General features: G+C 50.7%; 1 long non-coding RNA gene across 1 annotated transcript in view; it reads right to left on the bottom strand.

The window, feature by feature from the left end:
• Nucleotides 1-4896, bottom strand: part of LOC111097425 — a 35834-nt gene extending 30938 nt beyond the window's left edge. The window contains exons 1-2 of the long non-coding RNA XR_005364663.1: nucleotides 3137-4896; nucleotides 2485-2562 (exon numbers count right to left, since the gene is read on the bottom strand). This is a non-coding gene — a long non-coding RNA (uncharacterized LOC111097425). The remainder of the gene's footprint in view (nucleotides 1-2484; nucleotides 2563-3136) is intronic.
• Nucleotides 4897-13389: the final 8493 nt, after the last annotated feature.

The raw sequence follows: 13389 nt of genomic DNA, 5'->3' as shown, positions 1-13389 counted from the left end.
CTATTATTGCAGAACTCAGAGCTGCCAGAGCCCATCAGGGAGGAGTAGCCTCCTGAGCCCTCAGGGAGCCCTCAGAGAGATTCAGACAACCTTCATGTGCTCCTGAGATGCTTTGACCTTGGCCTGACACCATCCATCCATCCATTCATTCAATCCACAAATATATGAGGGTTAATCACAAGCCAGACACATTCCAGGTGCTGGGATCAAAAACAAAACCCAGAGCATTTCTGCCTCTGTGGGGCCTACTTATGAGCTAGGGAAACAGAGTATGGTTCAATTAACGCATCATCTATAATAAAATATCATGTGGAAAAGGTAAGTGCTTTGGAGACAGAGAAAGCAGAGTTAGGGGTTCCACAAGGATGGCCAGGGATGTCTGCTTGAGGAGATGATATTGGAGCAGAGACCTAACTGAGGGAGGCAGAGGACCTACAAGGCAACAACAGGGCTCTGTAGTGGAGATCAGCTCAGTGCATCCAAGCAGCCGCAGGACAGAGTGATGGAGGAGGCCAAGCAAGAAGAGCCACATTGCCTGAGGCCTCACAAGCCACAAGAGGATGTGGGACTATTGTAAGCATCATGGCATGCCTTGAGAAGTTCTGAGCAAGGTGATATCATCTGATGGTGAGTAGGAGCTGACTGTGTACCAGCCAGAGTGATCATTCTTAAGCACTCTTGTGAACATCTCCCAGTCCCTGCCTCCTTCCCTCATCTTTTTCCAAAAATCTTTAGAGGCCCCTCTTGGCCCTCAGGACAAAGGCCAGGCCCCTAGGCATGGTCCTGCCCCAGTGGCCTCCAAGTCACACTTTCCCCAACCCCTTCCTTCCCTACACCTGTAAACCATTATTCTCCAAACCTGCTCACTCTGCCTGGAATACCCCCGTCCCCACCTAAACTAGACACCTCCTTCCTACACCTTGGTCTCTGCACTCATCTCCCTCAGGGACTCTTTCCTGGCCCATCTCCCTCCTCCTGCAGCAGGTCACAACCCCATGCTGATGGCTGTCAGAGCATTTATCACAGGAATGGTCATTATCTGCCCTCTCGTGGGTTTCTACCAAATGCAGTAAGCTCCTGTGGGCTACAACTGGAAATTACCTATCAGTGTGTCTCCAGTCCCTAATGCTATGCCTGACAGACCTATAGTAGGTATTTAGCAAACATTGAACAAATCAATAATAATAATTGAATTAATATCCAAGCAAAGCTGCCCCCCTCTGACCCTTATTCCACGAGGCTTTCTGGTTCCCAGGGTGGGGGTGGAGGGGCCAGAGGAGGGAAAACCCCCTTGTTCTTCTCCAGGGAGAAGCAGCCCTGGCTAGGCCAGCCTGGGAGCCAAGGGTGAGGTTGACTTCCAGAGGCAGGCGGGCAGAGCTCATAAACGGCCTGGTTACATTTATAGCCATGTTCTTATTAAGCACCAGGAGAAGAGAGATGAATCATATCCCCTCCTCCCGCCCACAGCCTGGGGAGGTGGAGGCCACCAGCCAGTCTGGCCTTAAATCTCAGGAAATCTAAAAGTCACAAGTGCTGTGGGCCAGCCCTGCATCACTAGGGACAGAGAGGAATGCTGCTTCTCAGGCAGAGCCCTGCCCTATGCCCCATCAGGACCCAGACCTTGGGCATAGGAAAGGAGGGAAGGGCGGAGGTGCACTTTTCTGAGCAGTTCTGGGAATAGGGTCCTCAATTCAGAGCTGCACTGAATGCTGTGTGACCTTGGGAAAGTCAAATGACAGCTCTGGGCCTCTGGGTGACACACTTTCCCTTGGTGAACAGATTCTAAGTGTTTCTGGGAACACTCCTAAAAACTATAATGTTTACCTCCCCTCGACCTTTCCATTTTACAGAAAAGGAAAGAAAAACCCAGTGGGGACCCTGACTACCAGACTTCTAGCAACTGCTGTTCTGAAATATCAGAAGTGCAGTGGGTTCTGAGAATAGGCATGGCCTTGAGGGTGAGGTGAGGGATGGCATTCACAAACATGTCCTCATGGTACCCTCAGCCAACCCCTAATCTAGGAGCCATGATAACCATCACCCTCTTAAAGCAGAACAGGGGCCCTTAGCAAATATCTCTGGATGGCAAGGGTGAAGGGTGAGGGCAGCCACACCTACTTCCCAGGGAGGGTAACTAGGCACAGACCATCTGCCAGTACTGGAACGTGGATGGGGTCTTCTCCATACCAGAGGCCTCTTTAGCTATTTGTATGCGTAATTGATTTCAGTGAGATTTATTGAGGTTTTTAAACCCTTTTTTTTATTGTGAAATATAACACAAATACCAAAAAGTGAATAATCCATAACTGTAGAGCTTAATGAGTTATATAAAGTGAACACCCAGGAAACCACCTCTCAGGCCCCAGGAAATAAGACGTTGCCAGAAGCTACCCATCCCCATGCCAGCTCCTCCCTCCCTGCTGCTCAGGGACATCCTGGTTTTTACAGGAGGGCATTTTTCTATCCTGAACTGAGTCCACTCACCTGGAAATCCAAGAGAATGAAGAATATCGAACTGGAAGGCAAGAGGCATGTTCCAGTCTCAGATCTCAGTTTCCTCATCTGTAAAGTAGAGGATTGGACTCATCAAGCCATAATGGTCTAAAATCCTAAACAAGCAGGAAAAAAAATTCTGCTGGGGGACTTTGTGTGTACAGGGTGAAGAGTGGAGATCAGAGGGACCTAGACACACCTGGACACACCTCATTCCAGGGAAATGGTGATGTCCTTTGTTCACCAAGCCCGGGGCACTTGTGACTAGAGGGAGCCTCTATGTGCCTGCCTTGGAGATGGAGTTTGGGAGTTTCCTGCCCCAAGATCTGTGGGGAGTCCTGGGGTTCTCCAGGCTTATACCAAACCCTGCCAGGAAGACTTCTGTTCAGTTCTGAGTATTTCTCTTAAGGAAAAAAAAAAAAGGTAAGAACCCAGAAGCCAAGCAGAGTTTGGCTTTCCTTCCGTCACAAGCCCTGCTGTGACTTCCAGTCCTCTCCTGGTGTCAGTCCCAGGACAGCTAACCCAGCAACCCCTCTGCAGCCTGACAGTTGGGAAGCACACCATGGAGCACAGGGAGAAAGAAGGAGGTAGAAAGGTAGAGCCCTACTGCATGCTGAGCACTGCAGGGGCACTTGGTACTCACTGTCTGGTTCAACCACCCTCCTCACACACATCTGGAAGCAATATCAACACTCCCATTTTCAAAAAAGAAGATGCTGAGGCTCGGAGTTGAAGCAACTTGTTCAAAGTCACACTGTTGGCAGGTGGCAGAGGCAGGCTTAGAAACAGTCCTGTCTGGTTCCACAGCTCTTTATTCCCCCCACCATGTCCAGTCCTGGCCTGGAATCAAGAAAGGAAGTCAGTCTCTTCCCCCTCCTGCCCTGGTGGTGGTGTTGATGAATGGAAGAAATCACCAAAGGAAGTCAGGGTGATGGAAGGTGAAATGGACTGAAAGGAAGAATGAGAGCTGGTGGGGGGCGGGGCGGGGCAGGCGAGGGAGCAGGCAAAGCTGCAAAGACCAGGCTGAGATTTCTAGCTGGGACAATTCAGTGGATGACAGAGCCAAAATCCAAGATAGGAAAAGTAGGCTTGGTGGGGGAGGAGCTTGGTTTTGAAGACTTTTAGAATTTTATTTTTCACTTCTTTTTCCTTTCCAAAAAGCCTGCTATGGAATTTGAACATTATAAATGGGTGGATGGATGGGTGGACAGGTAGATGGATAGATGGGCAGCTGGATGGGTGAATGAATGGATGGATGGATAGGTGGATGCGTAGGTGGGTGGATAGGTGGATGGTTGGGTCGATGGATGGGGGATGGGTAGGTGGATAGATGGATGAGTGGGTAGATGGATGGGTGGTTCCATGAATGGCTGGATGGGTGGTCAGTTGAGAGAAGGAAGGGGTGCAGAGGTGAGTACATTTATGGCCAAGGATCTTCTGGGTCTCCACAGCACTCCAGGTATGGATGGAGAGATACACAGTACCCTATAAGCAAGGCCCAGCACCCAGATATGCCTAAATGTACTCCCACGGACAATATTCCTGGATATCCTCCTGTACCTGTCCTCTTCCTCTCTCTTCCTGCTCTTATTCTTAACCCTCATTTCTTCCTCTATCTCTTTTCCCCATTGCCCTCAAGACTCCAAGAGGGGACATGCTACTCTGGGCCCAGGAGCAATGGCTGTGAACTCCAAACTCCTTAGCTCATACCAGCAACTCCAACTGGCAGAGCAGGGGCTCAGGAAAGCCTGGGGTCACCCATAATGCCTGATGCTGAAGTGGATCCAGACTCTCTGGCCACTCAGTCCTGGGGCTCGCTGCTAAGCACCTGCTGGAGGAGAGGAGCCCAGCGGGGCCTGCATTCCCATCTCTGGAAAACACTGAAACAAGCTGGCCTCTCAGCCCTGCTGAGCTCCTGCTGCCCAGCCTGGGTTAAGGCCATGGCTTCTCAGCAGTGAACTGTGATTGCTCGGTTGCTTTTCCTGCTGGATGATTTTAGTTGAATAATTTTGCATGATCTCAGCACAGCATGAGAGAGCACCAAGCTAAGGATAAGGGGCTTACACGGCAGGAGAAGGTTCGAATTGGAATCTAAAGAGCTCCCTACAAATCGGCCTCTGCCAGGGACTAGAATTTCCTACAGCAGTGGTTGCTGGTCTGCTAATTACAGCAGCCCCTCCCTCTGTCCATGGCTCTGAGTGGCTCCCAAAGGGAAAGGACCCATGAGTGGCTCCCAGGCTTATGCGATCACGGGTGGGCCCCAGGTTGATCAATGTACCCAGCACTGTACTGGCGTTACCTTGCTGAATTTCCACCACCTCTACCAGTGCCCCCCCACACACACACACCCTGTAGAAGCAAGCATTGTCATCCCTACTATGCAATAAGGAAACAGAAGGGCAGACTTGCCTGAGACCCTCACCCAGTAAGGGCTGAAGGAGCCAAAGCCAAGCCTAAGATTGACAGACATCAAAGGGGTGAGTGGTGGGTGCCCATGACTCCAAAAAGAGGCAATGCATCCGGGTTGGGAGTGGAGGTGCCAAACTGGAAGACCATCCTAACAGATGAGCAGAGTCCAACAGAGGAATCCAAGGAGTTTCCCTGGAGGGGAGGAGTTGGGAAAGCAGGGCTATTAGAAGATCTGGAAGAAACTTGGATCACAAGTCAGAGCTGCCAAGACTCTTACAGGGCTTCGAATCATCCTCTTCATTTCACAGATGAATTTCACAATCATCCTAGAGAAGTCAAGGGGTTTGGTCAAGGTCACAAAGCAGGGAAGCTGAGATCAGAGCCAAGTACTCCTGACCCCCATAATCCCACACCAGGCTGGGCCTCCCCTTCCCCTGAAGCCAGCCTTGTCCTAGGTCCACCAAGGCTGGGTCAGATTGGAGCCAGAGTAAGAGGAGTGGAGGAGTTCTAGGCCAGGTCCAGGCTGGGATCATCCCTCCTGCAGTCCCTCGCCCACCCCACCCTCATTGCTATTCCTGGCACCGCCCACTTGCTCCCCCTCCCTCAGAAACCCAGTGATGCTGGGAGCTGGAATTTGGACGTTTTCCCAGCATTTGGGATGTTAATTAAAACTAATAAATCTGCCACTTGGAGTTGGCTTGAAGATGAGAAAGGGTGAAGTAGGAGAGGGAGGAGGGGACTCAGGCACAGGATCCCCATGCACACACCCCCGCGAGGGTCTTTTCCTTTCAATCCTGCCTACTGAATTATTTTCTTTATTGGCCATTTATTCATTCCACTCTTGATTTTCCCAGCTGTCAGCCCCAACCTCTTCCTAAGCATGCTCTGGTTGTTCTAAGGAGGAGCGGAAGACATTTCTAAGGCAAAGACTGGCCAGCCATCCCCTGCCACTTCGAGGGACTAAGCAAAAAAGCATGCAGACCAAGATTCAAATCCCAGCATCGCCACTTTCTAGCCAGGTGACCTCTGGGAGTCATTTGTCCTTTCCAAGCTTCTCTTCCTTCACCAAAATGCAGATTATATTTCCTGCTTTTGAAATCACTTAAAAGCATGGATTTAAACAAAAAATCAAAATGGCTGCACTAATGTTTCAGCAAAGTTCAATTTTAAAGTGACCTTTTTCCCTCTCTTCTGCAAAGCTCCCCTCCTCCCTTCTTAGCCCTTTGTTTCAGGAACCCGGTACCCCCGCTAAAGATGTGATGAAGGAGGTTGGTGGCATCTACAGGATTCCTGTCAAAACCTGCTAGATCCTGTATTTCCCTATAAAACACTCCAGCCTCTTCCTCCCCAAGGGCTTGAGGTTTTTGAAGGCCATACCCTGCTGCCTCCTTTGCTGGTAAAGCAATAATGAATAATCACAATAAAGCTCTCATTCCCCTTCATCCCAAACTCTGTCTTTGAGTTAAACTTTGGCTCTGAAGCACAGGGGGCGGTTTTCCACCACACTTTGACAGGTTATTGAGAAGATGGCATGAGAAAGTTATGTGCAAAACAGCCTCTTACAAACTGTTTAGTGATGTATTTTTTGGCCTCTGTGATTTCCTATCCTGATCTCACATTCCTTCTTGCCCATCTCCCTTGACTCCTAGAGATTCTCACAAACTTTCCAAGTTGTATATTAATAGGAATGGAAATAATGCCATTTTACAGCTCAGTAAGGGTGATTTGATTTTATTTTTTAAGATTTTATTTATTTATTTATGAGAGACACAGAGAGAGGCAGAGACATAGGCAGAGGGAGAAGCAGGCTCCCTGTGGGGAGCCCCATGTGGGACTCACACGCTGAGTCAAAGGCAGACCCTCAACCACTGAGCCACCCAGGCATCCCCATAAAAGCAATTTTAATTTAAAGAAGTCCCTCACTAGTCTAGGGGGCGCTCTGGGCCATGATAGTGTCTCACTTGTGTTCATTTTCTCAGTGCCCACCCCAGGCTAGACACACAGGAAGTGCTCATTTACCACGTCTTGGATGGATGTGTGAAGTGCCTTGGACTCTGAAGGAGACATCCATTCCACTTGTCCACACAATACTGTCCACTCCATCTAGGAACAGCTTCTTCAGGTTGCAAGGAACTCCATGTCCTACTGTACCTGCTTTCTTGCCTCTTTTTTGCTACGCAGACTCTCATGTGACCAAGCTGGTCCAATCAGAGCTCTCCCCAGGTATTTTTCTACCTGAGGCTGGTGGACAGCCCTCCCTCCCCTTCAGTCATGGGGCCAGAAGGTGGGTAGAGATGCCTGTGGGCACAGCTGTAGCCTTTCTCACCTGCCAAAATGAAGTCATGTATTAAAAAAAAAGACCAAAGTGAGCTGAAAAGTGAATGCCCAGATCCACTGATCTGGTCTTCCTCTGACTGGGTTATGTGAACCGACTGAATTCCTCATTTCTTGGTTAAACAACCAAGCTGGGACTTTGCCATTTACAGCCACTGACTCACCTCTATCTTGTGTGATTTCAAAAATGTCCCAAGTCCGGACACCTGGCTGGCTCAGGGATTGAGCATCTGCCTTTGGCTCAGGGCATGATCCTGGGGTCCTGAGATCAAGTCCCCCAACAGGCTCCCTGCAGGGAGCCTCCTTCTCCCTCTAACTATGTCTGACTCTCTCTCTGTCCTTCTCTCTCATTCTGTGTCTCTCATGAATAAATAAATAAAATCTAAAAAAAAAAAAATATCCCAAGTCAAGCCAGCAGAGGTTATTACTTCCATTTTACAGATGAAAGCCAAGTCCTGAGAGAGTGGGTTCGTTTCCTGAGACCACACAGCTGGCAATGTGGAACTAGAATTGATAAACGAGTTTATCTAGGGTGGCGAGTGCTGTGAGTAAGGGCTCACACTCATTATTTTACACCATCATACTCCAGTAACATCAATAGCTGCCCTTATCCAGATGGGGAAACTGAGGTGAGAGCAGGTACATAAATTACCCAAGGTCACCAGCTAGTCAGTGGAGCCGGCCTAGGTTTGTCTGCCCAGAGCTGGTGCCACTAGCCACCCAACTGCCCAGCCTCCAAGGTCTCAGGCTGCCTTTCTGGAAGAGGAGCATGTAGGCAGTAGGGAAGTAAAGGCACTGGAAATTAATGAAGTACCTGCTCCGTGCATACACAGCTTATGCAAAGCCTGTCAGGAGCACAGAAGGCCAAGCCATGCCTCACACCTCAAGGAACTCCAAGACATGCCCATAACTTCCATGCTGCAAAGTTTGATCATCCTAATGGAGGCTCAGGTGAAGTGCTCCAGGACCCAGAGGAGGGAGAGATGACTCTAGCCAGGGGAGGGACAGGATCTGGGAAAGAGTCATGGGGCTGGTGGCACTGAATAGGGCCTTTCATGCAGGTGAGACTTGTACTCGTGGATCTGGTGTGGCCATTGCGTGGTGAGTGCCATAAGCAGACACCTCATAGCGGGGTGACTGGGAGGGAGGCAATGGGCCTACTTTTCTGAAAGGGAATATGCATGAATGGGAAAGACAGAGACAAGACCAAAGAAGCAAGTTAGAAGCAACTAGCTGTGGGCTTTGGATGCCAGGACTAAAAATCTGGGCTTTGTTCAGCAAATGGTAGAGAGCCGCTGGGGAATTTTGAACAAAGACAGTGACACAGCCAGACGGCGACATGATGGTGGCAGCCACACCTAAGGCGGGTTAAAGGAGGGAGAGGCCAGTTAGGAGGAAGCTAGCAGGGAAGGCCGGGAGCCTGGTGTGGGCCAGAGGAAAACGTGGGCCCAGGAACAACCAGCTGAATGTGATGACACTGAGGAGGCAGGATCGCCAGGGAAGAGTGTAGAATGGTGGCAAGAGCTCCGTCTTGGGCTTGCACCTGGTCTGCCTGCCTCCAGAGGCTGACGTGCAAGTCTCCAGGACCTTGAACAGATGGCAGCATGGGAACCACAGATGCACTTGGCGATTCCATGACACAGGAGCTAGAACTTGTTCTGACATCAGTTTGTGTTCAGTGAACGCTGAGGGGCTGATGGGAGGGCAGAGGGACAAATGAAGGAACACATGAATGATGAATGATCCAGTGAATAAATGCATCAGTAGAAGAAGCAGGGGAGGAGGGGGAGAGGTGAAGCAGCTTGGAGTGCTCCTGCAGGAGCACTGGGCTTCCTGAGCCTTCCCCTCCCCCTCCTCCACACTCAATCCTAAGGGGAAGCAGGAGGGGAGGGCAGGAAGGGTTTAAACATGAACTGCTGGCATTGCACCGCCAGCACCCCTCCTCCTTCTGAGAAACAAGTACTTAGAAGCAAATGCTACGTAAAACCCAGTTAGCGCTGCTGTGATTTTAGGTTTTGTTACAGGGGGCTTCCCACTAGCCCTACCAGTTTGGGGCAGGGATGGGGGCCACTCCAGGGGCTGTGACTTCAGTCTAACCAGCGACCACTGGGGACCTGGCCTAGGGCACTGGTGGTGTCCGAGCCAGTATGGGGCCCGGGGGCTGGGATCTGTTGCCTCCAGGAAGCCCTCCCATTGGGACCACTCCTTTCCTTCCAAGACAAATTACTCACTTGCCGGTCAGCAATCACACCACAGATATCAGGACTGCTTACTAACATTGTACACCCATCCTCATTTGGTCTTGACAAGGGCACCATGAGGTCTCTCCCTACCTCACAGATAAAGAAACTGAGAGTTGGAGAAAGTAACTGTCCCCAGCTCACGTGGTAAATGGTAGAAGCTGGTCCAACATGAAATACAGAGATGCCTGGTCACCTCCCACTGCCCCCTCACATTTGTACAAAATGGGGCTCAGAGGGGAGAACCAATGCAAATGAATCCCACCCCCCACCCCCACCATGAATATAAAATGCCATCTAAGCAGAAAAGCCCCCCAAACAATCATAATGATGAGGGATAATATTATGGAGGTCTTCTCTCGGGTCAGGCCCTCCTCTGTGCTAGAAATGAATCAACTCACATAACCCCATGATAACAAATATTAGCTCCTCTTTCCAGGCAAGTGACTGGCCCAAGGTCACACATGGCCAGGATGAGGCAAAGCCTGGACTCAAACCCAAGTAGTTCAGCTCCAGAGCCAGCGCCCTACACCTCCTCCAGTTCCAAAAATACTCTGAGGGCAAGTCTTAACAGTGCCCCTAAGTTCTCTGGGGTCAAGTGGGCACAATGATAGCCCTTGGCTATAACAGCATGGCTGTTACCTTGGCTATAACAGCATGCTACAAAAAGCTAATTGAGAATACAGCTGCCGGGGCATACTGTAAACTGTCCAGTACTGTATAGTGGATCTTCCCAGTATCCCTGGGGTTTGGGTGACATCTAGGGAGCCATTTTTTTGTTGTTGAAATTCAGGAGAGGTGTTGATGTAGGCAGATGGGAGGCCAAGCAGGTGTATGGGACAGGGAGGCAGGGACCTGAGAGGCAGCTGGGCAGGAAGTGCAGGTACATGCTGGATGGAGACAGACAGAAGTTGCATTGAGGGCAGACCAGGGTTCCTGAGGACCTGCTGTGTGAACTTGGGCAAGTCACTGGCCCTCTCTGGTCCAAGTTTTCTCCTCTGAAAATAAAGCAGAGCAGAGAAGCAGGGTGATGGGGGAGTGGGATGAAGATGCTCCCTGAGGTCACTTCTAGCCTCACCGCACTATTTCGGTGTCCCCGAGAGCTGGCCTGTGGCACAGTAGAACACAGGAAACAGATATTATGGTGATCGTATGGTACACAGCTGGCTCTCTACAAGCTTTACTACTGGACAGCCAGAACCCCAAGTAAATACAAATGCTCTCAGCTTCCTGACCTCCATCCCACCCACCCCAAACTCACCCTACCAACTCCCCAGAGATCTGAGAAAATGGAACATTGGGGAGATACCAAATAGAGAGTCATTGATCTACTCTGAGCCTCAGTTAACTCCTCTGTAAGGAGGAGTAGAAGGTCCAGCTCTGCCAGCCTAGGGTTCCAGCCTTCAAATGAAGCCTCTTTCTCCATGAGGTTATGTGTTTCTCTGAGGATAAAAGCAGGGAAAGGGCAGGAGCAGTACTAACTCAATTCTTCCTGGGATAGAGCACCCTCCAAAGGGAGATGAGATGGGTGCCGCATGGCTGCTGAGAGGAAGATGATGGAGGAGCTTTATCATCTCCATGTTAGATTCTGGATCAGCTTGGAACAGGATGCCACTTCCTCCAGGAAGCCCCGGTGAATATTCTGGGTGCTGACTAGCCCAATGCTTGGTGGCCAACTCCATCTCCTCCCCATCTCCAGCCCAGTCCCATCTGGGTGCCCCCTCCTCACACTCGCACATGGGCTCCCCTGCCCCACAAGCCCCCTCTTCCGTGGATGGACCACATGTCTCCACCAGGCTGACCTCTGTCGCCACCCCCTCCGAGGCCCACTAGAGAAACAGAGGAGTCAGGGCTTCTGTCTCTTTTTCCCATTTCTTTTTGCTATGGTTTGGCAGATTCTTTGATAGCCTGGACTTCCAGGCTGGGGGAAAGGGCAGCTCTCGGCAAAGAAAAAATAATTGAAAAGAACACAAGGCAGGAGGTACGGAGCCAGTCTCCATCCCCAGCAATGTTCTGACCAGGCTCAAGGACACATCCTGTGACCATGGGGCCCCTCGGAGGCTCCTCCATTGTGTGAGGTTCCCATTGTGTGCCAACAATGAAGACTCCACCACAGTGGGCTTACAAAAAGTGTGGCATATATTACATCTTAACATTTAACAATTTAATGCTTTAACACAAAAATTACAATGTAATATAATTGCTCTATTAACACGATAATTACAGGTTTGTTTTTAATTGATTCATAATATGCTGCAGATGGTGTGGTCTGGTAATAGGACCAAGTGTAGAGTTATAGGATGAGCAGTTCCTGTTGAGCCTGTCAGGGTATCTCTGAGACAGGGAGAAAATACCCCATTTGGAAATCATGTCAGAAGCTAAATGAGAGAATGGGGGGCCTGGCCTGAAGGCCTCTCCTGTTCCTTCTCGCCTCCACCCCATTCCTACCATGACAAGCTCTGCTCCCGAACACGCCTGCTTCCCTGAGATACCACGAAACATAGACGAGGGAGGAAATTTCTAGATTAACAGTTCAGGCTCCATTGACCAGATGAGAGGCTCAGGCCCCATGCAGCAGAAAGCACTGCTGGATAGGGAGTCAGGAGAGCCTATTTTGCAAATACATCTCTTTCACTTATTACTCACATAGCCTTGGAAAAGTCAGCTCACCCTTCTGAGTCCCCTTTTCTTCATTTGTGCAATAGGCACAAATAAAGCCTGCCCACCCAGGGGAGCTGCGGAGAGGTACAAAGCAGCAGACACAGGTGATGTGATGCCCGTTGGGCTCAGGTGAAGGCAGTACCCATGGCACCAGCAGCAGAACTGAGAGTACAAGCCAGGCCGGATGCTGTGCATCCCCTGCCCTCACCCACCCTCCACAGCTGAGCTGGAGTGGGAATGGTCTCGGAGCAGCTCTGACTCCGGAGCCAGCAAGGAGAAGCCATATCCCCCGCACAAGTCATGCCCCCTCAGTGAGTCAAGCTATCACCTTCCAGCAATGAAATAGAGGAGAGCTTGAGGTCAGGGAGGAAGGGGGCATCTGAGAGCTGTAACCCCGGGGCATCCCGCCCCGCTGCTGTCATAACCAAGTAAAGCCATCTGCACCCAGAGACCTCTGTCTGTGCAGCAGGGACACAGTCAGCCACATCAGCTCCAGCCCTGGGGATTAAGGGACATTGGGAATGGGCGGGTGCCTGGTCAGAAGGTCCCCCCAGCAAGCCTGACTGCGGACCACAGGGACCTAGACACCTGCTCCCAAGCAATCCCCCCATTTCTTTTCCATCTCAGGATTCTCAGAGTGTTGAAGAGAACAGCAACACCCAACCCCCAACTCTGAATGGGGGGGTGCTGGGGAGTGAGGGGGGAGTAGGAGGGGGCAGGAGCTGGGGAGCAAGACTCCAGACTGGGGAGGAAGCTTAGGTGAAGGCAGGGAGGGAGCCAAGAGGAAACTGAAGCCACTCAGCGGAGCAAGAGGCTCCTTCCCTAGCCCCCAAGCACATGGAGTGTGAGAAGCCCACTAGGCAGGGAGCTGAAAGCTTCACTCTTGTTCTAAGATCAATCTTCAAAGTGTACCCTCTCTCTGGGTTCACCTTGCCTTCTTCTCCACCAATACTTACTCTCTCATCCACACACCACTGCTAAGGTGACGCTTATAGAACATGAATCTGAGCACAAATGTGGCCCCCAGCTTCAGCTATTGTGACTCCCCTCTGTCAGTCCATCGGTGAGTGAAACTGTGGCTGGCATCGGGGTGACCTGTTCCGGTCCTGCTCCTCCGCATCCTTATCACTAAGAGAGCAGTGCTCTGCCCAGCTGTTCCCTCACCTCTCCAGACTCCACACCCTTAGCAACCCAAGCAGACTCGTCTGCTTGCTCAGGTCAAATTCAGACCTCTGGCCCTGAACAAACTTCC

Source organism: Canis lupus, chromosome 9 (assembly GCF_011100685.1).
Source record: "Canis lupus familiaris isolate Mischka breed German Shepherd chromosome 9, alternate assembly UU_Cfam_GSD_1.0, whole genome shotgun sequence".
NCBI lineage: Eukaryota > Metazoa > Chordata > Mammalia > Carnivora > Canidae > Canis > Canis lupus.
The sequence above is the reverse complement of the archived record's forward strand: the minus strand, read 5'-3'. Positions and strand labels throughout refer to the sequence as shown.